Source organism: Oryzias latipes, chromosome 9 (genome assembly GCF_053564925.1).
Source record: "Oryzias latipes strain Hd-rR chromosome 9, Olatipes_Hd-rR_3.1".
NCBI classification, from domain to species: Eukaryota; Metazoa; Chordata; class Actinopteri; order Beloniformes; family Adrianichthyidae; genus Oryzias; species Oryzias latipes.
In genome coordinates, this window is record NC_136245.1 from 11,494,792 (window position 1) to 11,507,958 (window position 13,167).

Below are 13,167 nucleotides of genomic sequence, written 5' to 3' on the forward strand. Positions count from 1 at the left end.
CAGGGGAAGAGGAGACGCGGGCGCACAGCTTCCTTCAGGATCCGACGGCGGGTGGAAGAAGCTGGAGCCCGCGAGGACGCGGGGAGATCCAGACGCTCGTCTGATCCTGATGATGACGGGGCTTTTGCGGTGATCCTCTGGGCCTGGTCCAGGTTGGTGCACGCCGCAATGCGTCCGTCCTCCTTCGGGATCTCCGTGGCGTCTCTCCGAAGAGCGGGGAAATCGACGGTGGAGCCCAAGTCTGGTGGAGTCTGTGCCGCTGTGACCGCTGCGGAAGGGGCGGGAGAATCCGCAGCCAGGCCGGAGAAGCGGTTGGAGAGACTCAGGACAGGAAACTTCCGGGGCTCATCAGATCTCCTTGTGGGCCTTCGGACAACCACTTCTTCATCCAGGGATCTTTGCTTGGGTGTTGAAGATGAAGAAGGGTGTGCGCAGGTGGACGGGTCCCATGGAGCTGTGTCCTGGAGTGCGGCGCTAAGCGAGGTTAGCCGCTTAGATTGAGCGAAGGAGACATCCATGAACTTGGACAGGAGAGCGTCCTTCATTTCCAGCTCAGCTTTTAGACGACGGATGTCTTCCTTGAGATCAGTAATGATTCCAGTGGTTTTACGTAGAGATTGTGAGTCCAGATCATAAGTTGGATTTGTTTTTTTACCCGAGTTCTGGTCTGGACTCACCACTGGTGTTACTCCGTCCGCCATTTTGTCCGCCATTTTGTCCATCATGTCTCGACTAACAGGCCAAATCGAGCAAATGCCTCATTCAACTCTCTCTCTCCACCTTTGAATTTAGTTCCCTGATCCAAGTACAGCTCTGCTGGGGTTCCTCTCCTTACAGCAAACCTTCGGAAAACCATTAAAAATGAGTCTGTGTCCAGGGAACTCAGAACATCCAGGTGCACAGCTCTTACGGTGAGGCATTTAAATATGATCCCCCATCTTTTCTCGGATCGGCGTCCTATCTTGATGTTGAATGGTCCAAAGCAGTCAACTCCTGTAGATTAGAAAGCAGGCTTGAAGAGACGGAGACGAGCTAGTGGCAAGTCAGCCATTTTCGGAACCGATGGCTTTGCTCTCCATCTTTGACACTCTGTGCAGGTTCTCTGGAGTTTCCAAATTACTTCCCTGCCTCGTAGAATCCAGTATTTGCGTCGAATTTCAGCAAATACACGCTCTGGACCTGGGTGCCTAAGCTCATTGTCATAGTTTCTGATGATCAGATGAGTGAATGGATGTGAAGGGTCTAGCACCACTGGATGGAGAGTATCATAAGCCAGGGTTTCTGAGCGACGAAGACGGCCACCAACTATGATTAGCTGCCCAGTCTCATCTAACTCAGGGGCCAGAGTTAGCAATCGACTGCTGCGTGGGATATCCTTGCCTGCCTTTAGAAACTTTAGCTCACTGGGGAAGCTATCCTCTTGAATGCGCTTGAGTAAAAACAACTCGGCTTGACGATAATCCTCAGCATTTAAAGAAGTGTCCTCTTTGGCCGGCCCACGCAGCTTCTCTGCTGTAGTACGGAGCAACTCCTGCCAGGAGTTACTTTGGCTGAGCTCACTCATCCTAGGACTTGCAGGTGTAGCTGACATCCCACAGAAAGTAGTCTTCCTGAGCTCATCAGTGGTTGGAGCATTTTTCTCATTAGCTGCTGGAATTGTTGGCCATGTGTCTGGATGCATGTGGAGGAAGGGGGGTCCCAAACTCCATATGTTGGCTTTGCTGAGATCTTGCACGGTCTTGCCTCTGGTAATATCATCTGCAGGGTTTTGAGCAGAGTCTACATAACGCCACTGATGATGTTGGGTTGGCTCTTGGATTTCTGCTACACGTGTGCCAACAAAGATCTTAAAGCAACAAGACTCAGACTGCAACCAGGTCAGCACAGTTGTTGAATCTGTCCTCAAGAAAATGGCTGTGATTGGCAACGTGAGCTCATCCTCGAGCAGTTTGGCAAGCTGTGCTCCTGTTTGGGCAGCGCAGAGCTACAACCTGGGAACTGAATGAAGCCGTTTTGGGGCTACTCTGGAGCGGGCCATCACAAAGGTGAGGTGAGTGTGATTGTCTTCACAGACCATCCTGAGGTATGCCACTGCTCCATAAGCCAACTCGGAGGCATCACAGAACACATGCAACTCTCGTCTTGCTACTGACGCAGCTTCACCTGCAGGTAGGTATGGACGGCTGAAGACAATTTGAGGGAGGAATTGTAACTCAGCCTCCCATGTCTTCCACTGCTGCAGGAGGTCAGGTGGTAGTTGGGGGTCATCCCAGCCTCTTTGTTTATCCCACAAACACCTGACTAGGATTTTGGCCCTGGTGGTGTAAGGCAAAATGAACCCCAATGGATCGAACTGACTAGCAAGTACTCTGTAAATGTTGCGGAGTGTGGGAGCACCATCCTGGACTGGGCGATGTTTGTAGCCAAGCATATCAGTGGCAAAGTGCCAACTGAGACCCAGGTTTGATTCAGGACTGTCCGTCCTGTCTTGCCACAACCAAAGTTCTGCACTACTGGAACGGTCTTCTTCTGGAAGGTGGCTAATGACCTCCGGAACGTTGCTAGCCCATTGTCTGAGGACAAAGCCAGCCGAGGACAAAAGAGCTCGGAGCTCGTTGACAAGATCTCTGGCTTCTGTTGTTGTTGGTAGGCTTTGAAGACAGTTATCAACGTAGAAACTTCTTTCAATGGAGGTTCTCACCTTGTCTTCTGGCATGCAGTGGTCTTTTACATGACGCTGCAGTGCATATGTAGCACAACACGGACTGCATGTGGTGCCGAAGGGCAGTACTTGCCATTCATATACTGCTGGTGGTTCATCGAGGTCCAGGTTGCGCCACAGAAAACGGAGTAAAGGGTGGTCTTCAGGAAGAAGGCGGACTTGGTGGAACATGCCCTTTATGTCACCACTAATGGCTACTGCATGCTCACGGAACCTAAGAAGAACTCCAAGAAGATATTCAATTCAATTCAATTCAATTTTATTTGTATAGCCCAAAATCACAACAACAGTCGTCTCGCTGGGCTTCGAAGTAAAACATGAACTCAAAAGGATCACGAATACAAAGAGTTCAATAGGAAAATACTAAAAATGAACTAACAAACTGACTAAGCTATACTTGCATCCCTGCCCTTAGATCCCCCTTCGCGGTAAGAAAAAACTCCCAAAAAAACCGGATTCCAGAAAAAACGAAGAAACCTCAGGGGTGCCCACATGAAGGAGGGATCTTCCCCCAGGACGGACAGGCGATTTACCAGAACCCTTAGAGAAGAATTAACTTATCTAAATCTACAACTACATATATAAAGTCCAGCAGACGCGCTTCATCCAGCTGTGGTTGGGGGGACAGTCAAAGGCGCGAGTCGAGCCGGAGACAGGAACCACAGCCAGGTGTAGGAGCAGGAGCAGAGACGAGGTACTCGGTCAGGTACAGAGCAGAGACGAGCCAGAGACGAGCCAGAGGCAGGATCCACAGCCAGGTGTAGGAGCGGGAGCAAAGGCGAGGTAGACGGTCAGCAACTGGAGCACGGATGAGCCAACTGGAGTCTGGAAGCACTCCCACTCCCCAGGAGGGGAGAGGAAAAGAGGGACAATACATAGGCGCCCAAAGAGGGACCAGGCAGTAGATACTCATTCAAAGTCTGGCCTTGGTAACTGAAAGAGCAGTTAAACAGGAGACGGTGCTTACCGTTGTGACTGACGAGGTGATGTGGAATGTACCAAGCCTCCTTTACGTCACTCAACTCTGACTCTTCAACTTTGGCAACATATCCTGCTTCAATGAGTTTCTCCATCTCTGCTGAGTAGATCTCAGCCTTTTCCGAGTCCTTCAGGAGTCTTCGCTCAATAGCTCTCAGGCTTGGCTTCACAGCATCAGGGGTTATTTGCAGGCATGGCATATCTTTCTTTCTGAGCAGAGGAGTAGCATAACGAGATACTCCACTGACCTCCACCCTTGTTGTTCTGGCCTCAAGCATCTCAACAGCGAAATGGTCTTGCTTGGAGCGAGTCACTATTTTGCCTATCCTGAGGGGGATGGTGTCAGTTTGCCACAATTTCTCCACATGCTTCATCAGCTCACTCATTTGGGGTGGAATGGAGGTCAAGAGGCACTGCTGTGATCTGTTGAACTGACAAACCACACTGGAGGGGCCTTGCAGTGTCCAGCCTAACTTGGCGTGGATTGCAGCTGGTCCACCAGGAGGTCCCAACCTAACAGCCTCAATAGGAGTGAGAAGGTGTGGATGGTCTCTACCTATTAACAGCAACGGTTGGATCTTCTTGAAGGGCTGAATAGTTAGTCCTCTCAGGTGCTTGTACTTCTTCTGTAGTGACTCGATCGGGTATGTATGATCAGCGAGATCAATGTGGGAGGCCGTGAAGGCATTCCTGATCTGGTACTTAGCCTTGGGATTAGCCTTTGGTGAAATGGTAAAGGATATACAGGAGCCTCTCATATTCTGTACATCTTGCCTGATTGTGCGTAGAGGAAGGGTCTCTGGGTCACCTTCAAGCCGCAATTGCTGGGCGGCACTGGGTAGAAGCATAGTCCTTTCAGACCCATCATGTAGGATAGCATATGTATCCAGAATCTGACCCTTGTTGCGGATGAGAACTGGAACAACTTTGAGAAGAACACGGCTGTTTGCTGTTGGCCTGTCAAGATATAAAACCCCAGTCCATTTCTCACCTCCTACTTGTGGTTGACGTGCTGTGGTCTCTGAAGACCTCTTAGATGGACTTGTGTTGACATCATGGAGAACCTTTAAGTGACGACCTTGGCATAAGCAGCAAAGCTTCTTCAGGGTGCATTCTGCAGCACGATGAGAGCGGGCACAGCACCAGCACCTTTGGTTGATTTTGATCCATTCAGTTAGCTGCTCCTTTGACAGTCCACTGATTGCTGTACACTGACTTAAGTGATGATCTCTGTTGTCACAGTAAGCACAATATGGTGGGGGGTTCTTTTGTAGGACGCCGCTTGGTGATTTAAGTGATTGAGTTTTGGTTTCTGCTCCATGAAACACTGCAGTGGAACGTCTACCGGATAAACCCTCAGGGTTCCGACCCTGTGGTTTATCTCTTACTCCTCTTGGCCGTCAAAGTCTTGACACCAAGACTCGTACTTCAACCAGCTGGCTAAGTCTGCAAGGGTATATCTTTGGTCAGGGCGGTTGAACATGCACCTGCAGAACTCTGCTCGATGTTCAGGGGGTAGCTTACTAAGTAGCTGTGCTACATGAGAGCCACACCGCAGCTCCACATCTCCATCAGGGCCAAGTGTCTTTAACATTCCCACCAGCGATTGAACCTGGAGGGAAAACCTCTCAAAGGCGACAGCGTCACCTCGCCTGATGTCAGGGGAATTAATCACTTCAGCTATTCTCTTTAATGCAAGCTGATGAGGTTGACCAAACTTCTCATTTAAAGTTCTCATGGTGTCTGTGAACGGCGTTGGTGAATAGATGTAAGCCTCAGCCACCAGCTTAGCATCTTCCAACTTCAAGTGATTAATCAGCACCTGGTACTTGAACAGCTCCGTACTGTCAGGAGGGAGTAAATTCTCCAACGCCATCTTAAGGTGGGCAAACTCTCCAGGGTCTCAGTTGACAAGGTTTGGGATGGATGGACGAGGTCCATGGTAAGTTGCACCTAAGCTCGAACTCCGACCATACAACTGACTGGGTGCAGGGGGACGGTCAGAACCAGAGCTAGCCTGAAAGATGACGTTTGGAGAATTCAAATGCTAGTGATAAGGTGTTGAAGCTAACCTGATGGGCGATGGAGATCTTCACCATAGTTATGTTGTGTTGGCACAGCATAACGGTTGTGCCAATTACTCTCTGGAGGTCTTAAATCTGTGGCATTTGGGGGTTGCCTAGTCAACATTGGCTGACTTTGCTGAGTTGAGAGCGCTTGGCTGCGCAAAATCTGAAGCTCTCTCATCATTTTATCAAGTCGCTCCAGCATAGGTGAGTGAGTTTCTATCTGGTCCTTTTCCTCACAAACTGGAGGTGGGGGTGCTGGCCAATCTTCTTCTTTAACATTTTCCATCTTTCCTAGTGGGTCGGCATATGTTCTTTGGGTTGATTGGCAGGGTGGAGCAGTATTAGCAGAGTCTATCATCCTTAAAATGTCCCGTTGCATTGCACACATGTCTTCAAAATCTGCAGCCATCCGACTGTGTGATTGCTGAAGGAGGAGCCTTTCCTGACGGATCTCCTCAAGCCCAGGGTTTGTGGAAATAGACTGCCGTGGCTTCGGTGACAGATCATATTGAAGAAGGGTTTGGTCTCTCAGCCGGTATTGCATAGGACTAAGGGGTGGCTTCTGGACCACTAGGTTTTCTCGCTCATGCCACAGTCTCTGAATATCATATCTGGGGTCTATTTCTGATGCAACTGAATGTCCGTCTGAGGTCTCACTGGCTGCTTCAGGTGAATGGGTCAAATGTTCTCCTGTCTCATGTCCATGGAAGGTTGGATCTGTGAAATCGACCACATAATCTTCAAATCGAAGAGGGGGACGAACTACGCGTCGGGGACGTGCACCACTTGCTTCATAGTTCAGAGTTTCATCCATCTTAACTGGTTAAGTGCAGTGTCCTCAGACTCGAAGGACCATAATGTAAAGGAGGATCTGGGTTCAAAAACTGTTCGTGGGTGACACCACTCTCGAACCAGGAGTGTCGGCCAGAACACTTCTTCAAGGCCTGGATGAGGCTGTTTCTGTTAGTTGGTGCGTGGAATAAATGACAGCAGGCAGGAGGGTGGCTTCAATAATTATAATCCACGCTTCAGGCTTTACATCCTTTGGTTTGACATACAGAGGCAGGTAAATTTCCATAGGTGGATGAACACAGGTAGGTGTGTGTGCGATCTTTTGTCATCAACGCACACTAAACTTCCAAGAAAAAACGTCTTCATTTCAACCAGCCACGCAGCGGCACTCTCACACGCACGGAGGAAAGCAGACAGGCAGGTGCCGTGCAGCAACACGATGACGTCATCACTCTTTTAATGAGCATGCGTCTAACTCTAAACAGAACTTAAAGGGACAGGAACGTATTTTAACCATAATTATCTGAGTCTTTTGTACAAGCCAGGACCCCCCAAGGGAGACCAGCCCCGCGCTCCAGGCAGCCACCCACCCGGCCCACAGTTGGTCCAGGGAGGAGCAAGGCAGGGGCCAGCCACCCCCACCCCGGAGGGGAGCACCCCGGGGAAAAAGGGGGGCCCACAAGGGGTGTTGTAAACATGGCCCGACCAGGCTCGGCCAATGTCGGGAGTTTGGCGGGGCCCAGCGCCCTGGGGCAAGGACCAGAACCCACCCCCAGGGACACGGACACCCCCGGCTCAGGTGTAATGTGAACCCGCCCCCCCCCGAGCGGAGAGAGTACTGCTGGGCCCAGGAAACCGGCACCCAGGGGGACACGGCAGCCGTCGCCAAGGGACCCGTACCCCCCACCAGGGGGGTACTTTCAATCTCTTTGGCTCTGGGCCAAAGAGATTGAAAGTGTTAAATCACCTGTGTGGTCTAAAAGCAGATATAGCTCTACTGCAGGAGACCCATTTATCGGATTCATTGGATCACCTCCTGTGCTGCTCACAATTTCCAGTCATATATTCTGCCAGTTACAACTCCAAACAACGAGGAGTTGCTGTTTTAATTAATAAAAATCTTAATTTTACTCATAAGGATACAGTTACTGAACCAGAAGGCAGATTTGTAATTATTAATATATCCATTAAGAATAAGGACTTTTGTATAGCGAGTGTTTACGGCCCTAATGTTGACGACTCTTCCTTCTTTCACAGATTCTTCACCTCACTCTCAGTTCACTCTGACTCCACAATCATTATCAGAGGAGACGTCAACCTTGTTTTGGACCCTGAACTTGACAGACTCAGCACAGCAGCAAACCAGCGTACATGGCGGTCTGCAAGTATTCTAAAGCAGTACATGAATGATCTGGGTCTCTACGACACGTGGCGCTCATGTCATCCAAGCACTAAAGGGTTCACCTTTTTCTCTCCAGTTCACCACTCACACTCCCGTTTAGACTATTTATTAATCAGTAACTCTCTTTTAAAAAATATTCAAAGTTCCAAAATCCATCCAATTATTATCAGTGATCATGCACCAGTCTCTGTAAATATCTCTAGGGAAATATCGACACCCTCAGGTACAACCTGGAGGTTTAATACGTCTCTGTTAAAGGACCAGGAATTTATTGAATTCTTTAAAAAAGAGTGGGCAACCTTCTTAGACTTCAACAATACTCCAGACATCTCACCATGCCTTCTTTGGGAAACAGCAAAGGCAGTCATGAGAGGGAAAATCATTTCTTATTCAACGCACAAATAACGCAAAGAAGAAACAGATTTATTAAAATTAGAAAATAAAATCAAAACCCTGGAGACTGCTTATGCTGCTTCTGCACAGGAACACATTCTGGGAGATCTGAAAAATTTAAAGCTGCAGTTAAATGACATCATTAATAAACAAACACAATTTCAAATACAAAGGCTATGACTTGAAAGATTTGAAAACTCTAATAAATCTGGCAAATTTCTGGCTAATCAGCTTAAAATTAATAGAAAAAAAAACATCAATCACCTCTATTATGGACCAAACAGGAAATGTCACTCACGACCCGGTCAAAATTAATAACGCATTTGAAAACTTTTATAAAAACTTGTACACATCACAGATCAATCCGTCAGAGCAAAGTATTGACTCATTTCTTAATAATGTAAACCCTACCCAGGTTAAATGAGGATCAAATCACAAATTTAGACTCTCCGCTCTCGCTGTCTGAACTTCATGAAGCTCTGTTACTAATGCCTCATGGTAAAGCACCAGGGCCTGACGGCTTTCCTGCTGAGTTTTATAAAGAATTCTCGGAACAGCTGGCACCAACATTTTATAAAACGGTCACATCTATCACTGAGAGCCAATCAATGCCACCTAACATGAACTCAGCCAACATAATTCTTCTTCTAAAACCAGACAAAGATCCCACTAGTCCTTCAAGCTATCGCCCTATTTCTCTAATCAATGCAGATGTAAAAATTATCTGCAAAGCACTAGCACAGAGAATAGAAAAAAATCACTCCTCACATAATTTACTTCGACCAAACTGGATTCATCAAAGGCAGACAGTCGGATGACAATGTCCGTAGACTAGTTAATATAATAGACTTTGCCACCATTGAAAACCAGGAAATGACCATACTATCGCTGGATGCTGAAAAAGCCTTTGACAGAGTAAATTGGAAGTTCCTTATTGCTGCCCTCCATAAGTTTGGTTTTGGAGAAGCATTCATCAAATGGATCAAAATATTATATCACAACCCCAATGCATAGAACTAATAAACAGACTTCAAACAGGTTTTTTTTCTATGAAGAGGAACCAGACAGGGTTGACCACTCTCTCCTTATCTTTTTGCTATATTCATTGAGCCTCTAGCTGCAGCAATAAGACAGAATGAGAGCATTATGGGAATAAAAACCAAACACAGCCATCATAAAATTAGTCTCTATGCAGATGACATATTACTGTTTTTAAGGAATTTACATTCTGTAAATGAAACAGCAATGATCATTAATGAATTCTCCTCCATATCAGACTATTCCATTAATTGGAATAAGTCTGTTTTATTACCACTCAACAGGAATATGGAACAAAGGTTCACAATTCCAGTTAAAACAGGAAATATCAAATATCTGGGTATCTACTTTTCCCCCAAACTATCAGAACTGGTGCAGCTAAACTACACCCCATTACTGAAAAGCATACAGGACGATCTAACACGCTGGACCAACCTGCCTCTGTCCCTTATGGGCAAGGTAGCCACGGTTAAAATGAAAATCTTACCCAAAGTTAATTATCTCTTCTCAATGATTCCCACACAACCGCCATTAAAATGGTTCAAAACATTAGACTCATCCATATCAAGCTTTTTATGGAACAATAAACCTGCAAGAATTAGTCTAAAAACTTTAAAATCTGCAAAAAGCTGTGGAGGATTAGAATTACCTAATTTCCACAAATACTTTCTTGCAAATAGATTACAATACATCTTAAAATGGTTAAAAAATAATCCAGAAACCAACTCATGGTTAGACTTGGAACAGGTGTTATGTGGAAAGATCAACCTGTCAGAGCTACCATTTATTAGCCAAACAGTTAAAAAACAGGATTGTTACAAAACTATTAATGTAAACGCCACTTTAACAGCCTGGTGGGAATTTCTCAAAATATCAAAATCATCAATTCAACCGTGCAAAATGACACCCATCTGGAACAACCCGGACATCCTTATAAACAAAAAAAAATGATTCACTTCCCAGCTTGGCAAGCAGGGGGCATAAAACAACTAGAGCACGTAATTATTGATAGAAGATTCATAACTCCCCAGGAACTTCAAGACAAACATGGAATAAATAACTTCTTGGAATATCAGCAACTTAAATCAAGTATTACTAAAAAGTTTAAATATAAAGACAACGATTTAAAGCTACCAGATGAAGTTACCACTCTGATTAATTTTTCAATGAATAGAACTCTCTCCAAAATATACAAACTTTTATGTAATTTAGATAACAATATCTCCCTTCCAACAACAAAATGGGATGCAGATTTGAGCATCAGCACAGATGAAAGCTTCTGTTCAGAACTCTGTCTAAACACCTTTAAACTGACAAAAAGTCCAAATTTGCAGCTAATCCATTTTAAAACTCTACACAGAATTTACTACACTGGACAGAGGATGTTCAAGATGGGTCTCAGTAACTCAGACATTTGCGAGCACTCTGACAGTAATCTACCCGACAGCTACATGCACGCACTGTGGTTCTGCAAACCTGTCCAGGCTCTCTGGCAGCAGGTATGTGCCGATTTATCAGTCTGGCTTAAGGTTTCAATCACGGCCTCACCGTCACTTTGTGTGCTTGGTGACATGAGTGCCATTGATATAGAAGAAGGATCAGCATCTATCATTTTCATAACTCTTTGTATTGCTAAAAAAACTATTTTAATAATTTGGAAAAACAAGAAAAATATAAACATAAGTCAACACAAAAATTTGCTGTTTGATCATATCAGCTTGGAAAAAAACGTCAGCCCAAAGTTCAAGTAACTTTGAAAGAATTCGGTCTCTCTGGTCTCCTGTGGCGGACTCCATGACTTAGGGCGTGGGGGGCCTGGTCGTCGCTGCTCCTTGCCCTTCTGCCGTAGTTTGGGGTGGGGGTCGGGGCCTCCGGTGCCTGGCGGGGGCGGTGGGGGCTCCGTTAGTCGGGGGGTCAAAAAATCAGAAAAAAAAATCAGAAAAATCTGATTATTTTAAGATTATTTGAAGACATATCCATCCTATTCTCTTTCCTCAAAAACAGTTCGATCACCCTGTCACATAGATTATCGCACTTCAGTTCCATCAAGAAGTCCTTTTCTATTGCCATCAAGGCCAGGTATGTGACGTTCACAAGTTGTGTCCAGTTGTGTTTCTTGCGTAATTCGCTTTAGATCTGAAAATGTCCGTTCGACAGACGCAGTGGACACGGGGATGGTCAGCGCAAAACACACAAATCTGTGCAGCTGCTCTCACTCGGATTTTTCTGATGAAGGAAGTCGAGGAGATCCGTGGGAGCTTTTCCTGCAAAATCATCCATGGCGTATATTAGAGAGTATATTGAGACAGATCAAAAAGTGCTCCATGGCTCTGTGTCAAACTGGGCAAGGCTGCATGTATGACATGTTTCCTGTATTCCTAAAATGTCTGTCCAATCGGAAGGTCTTAATACTGTGACGTTTCCTACGCCCACGCCCTGCTGACACTAACTCAAACTTTAATTGGTTGAAGGAAATTAATGTCCGACATTGATTTTGCATTAGAACTGATAGTAAAGGCCTCCTCAGATCTGACCCTGCCTGGCAACAAAGCACAGCTGAAATGTGATTGGTTAAATGCTTCAATATGAAAGTACATGTCCGTCTGGAAGCAGCCTAACCATCATAAACACAATAAAAGGGAATGGACAGAACATTTGGAATGATTTAAGGAGTATGCATGGACAAAATATAATTGACACATGATTCAGATGTATTTTAGATGGCGCACCACTGCTTTTTAATGAGGTGACCTTATAATAGTAAAAGAAACTTGCTCCTGACATAACACTGAATGAAAAGGTCATATGTGTTTTATAATCTTTCAAAATGCACACCTCAGATGAATAATGATAATTTATTGTACTGTTAGAACAGTTTATTGTTAGATTAAGTATAAAACACTTGTTCTGATCTTCAGCAGTTTCTGTTCAGAGGCAAAGTTCTCAAATGACATAATTGAATAATATCATGTGCATATAAATGTACTACTATAGGACACTGAATTTTATTTTGAAAGGAACTTGAATGTGCTGCTGTCAGGGTGAAATAAATAATTATTGTCAAATAGCCTATTGAAAAAATACAACACTGTCATATTTAAAAGTTACTTGTTATAACCTAATGGCCGCAAAAAAAGTGTATTTTCATAAAAAGTGTAGTGATTAGAGGTAAGATCGGGCCTTAGAAAATCCAGCCCGACCAGACACAGGCCCGCGGGCATTAAAGCCGAACCTGGCCAGAACCCGACCAATTAACTTGATTTGCAGGCCCGAGCCCGAAGCAAACCCGAAATTACAATTTATCCCATAGTATTTTTGGCAGACAAAAATTTAAGGTTAAAATAATCTACATATTTTTATGATCATGATAAATGCATTTGCACAATGAAATAACGCTGGAACACAGAATAAGAGGCCAGACAAAGACTGAAAGAGAGATCTTGATGCGCACTCGCTTAATTACGCGGAGAAATACTGTAACCACGGCGGTGAGTGTTTGCCTTTTCAGTTCCCCCGTCTTAAGTTTATCCTTGACTTCTTGCTGCTCCATATCGGGGATACCTAAACAAAATAGATGCAGAATTGCGGAGGGAAGTGCGCAAAGCGTGCCCTGGCTCTGCGTCTGCGCTTTCTGTTTAGTAGTAGTCATACAGCAATTACCTTACAGCGCCTTCTCTGATTTAACCAAATTATTTATTTATAACAAGTATTCCTTAGTTTAATATCCACACATCATTTTAGTATACATTTTTATAAACATATTGTAACGAAAC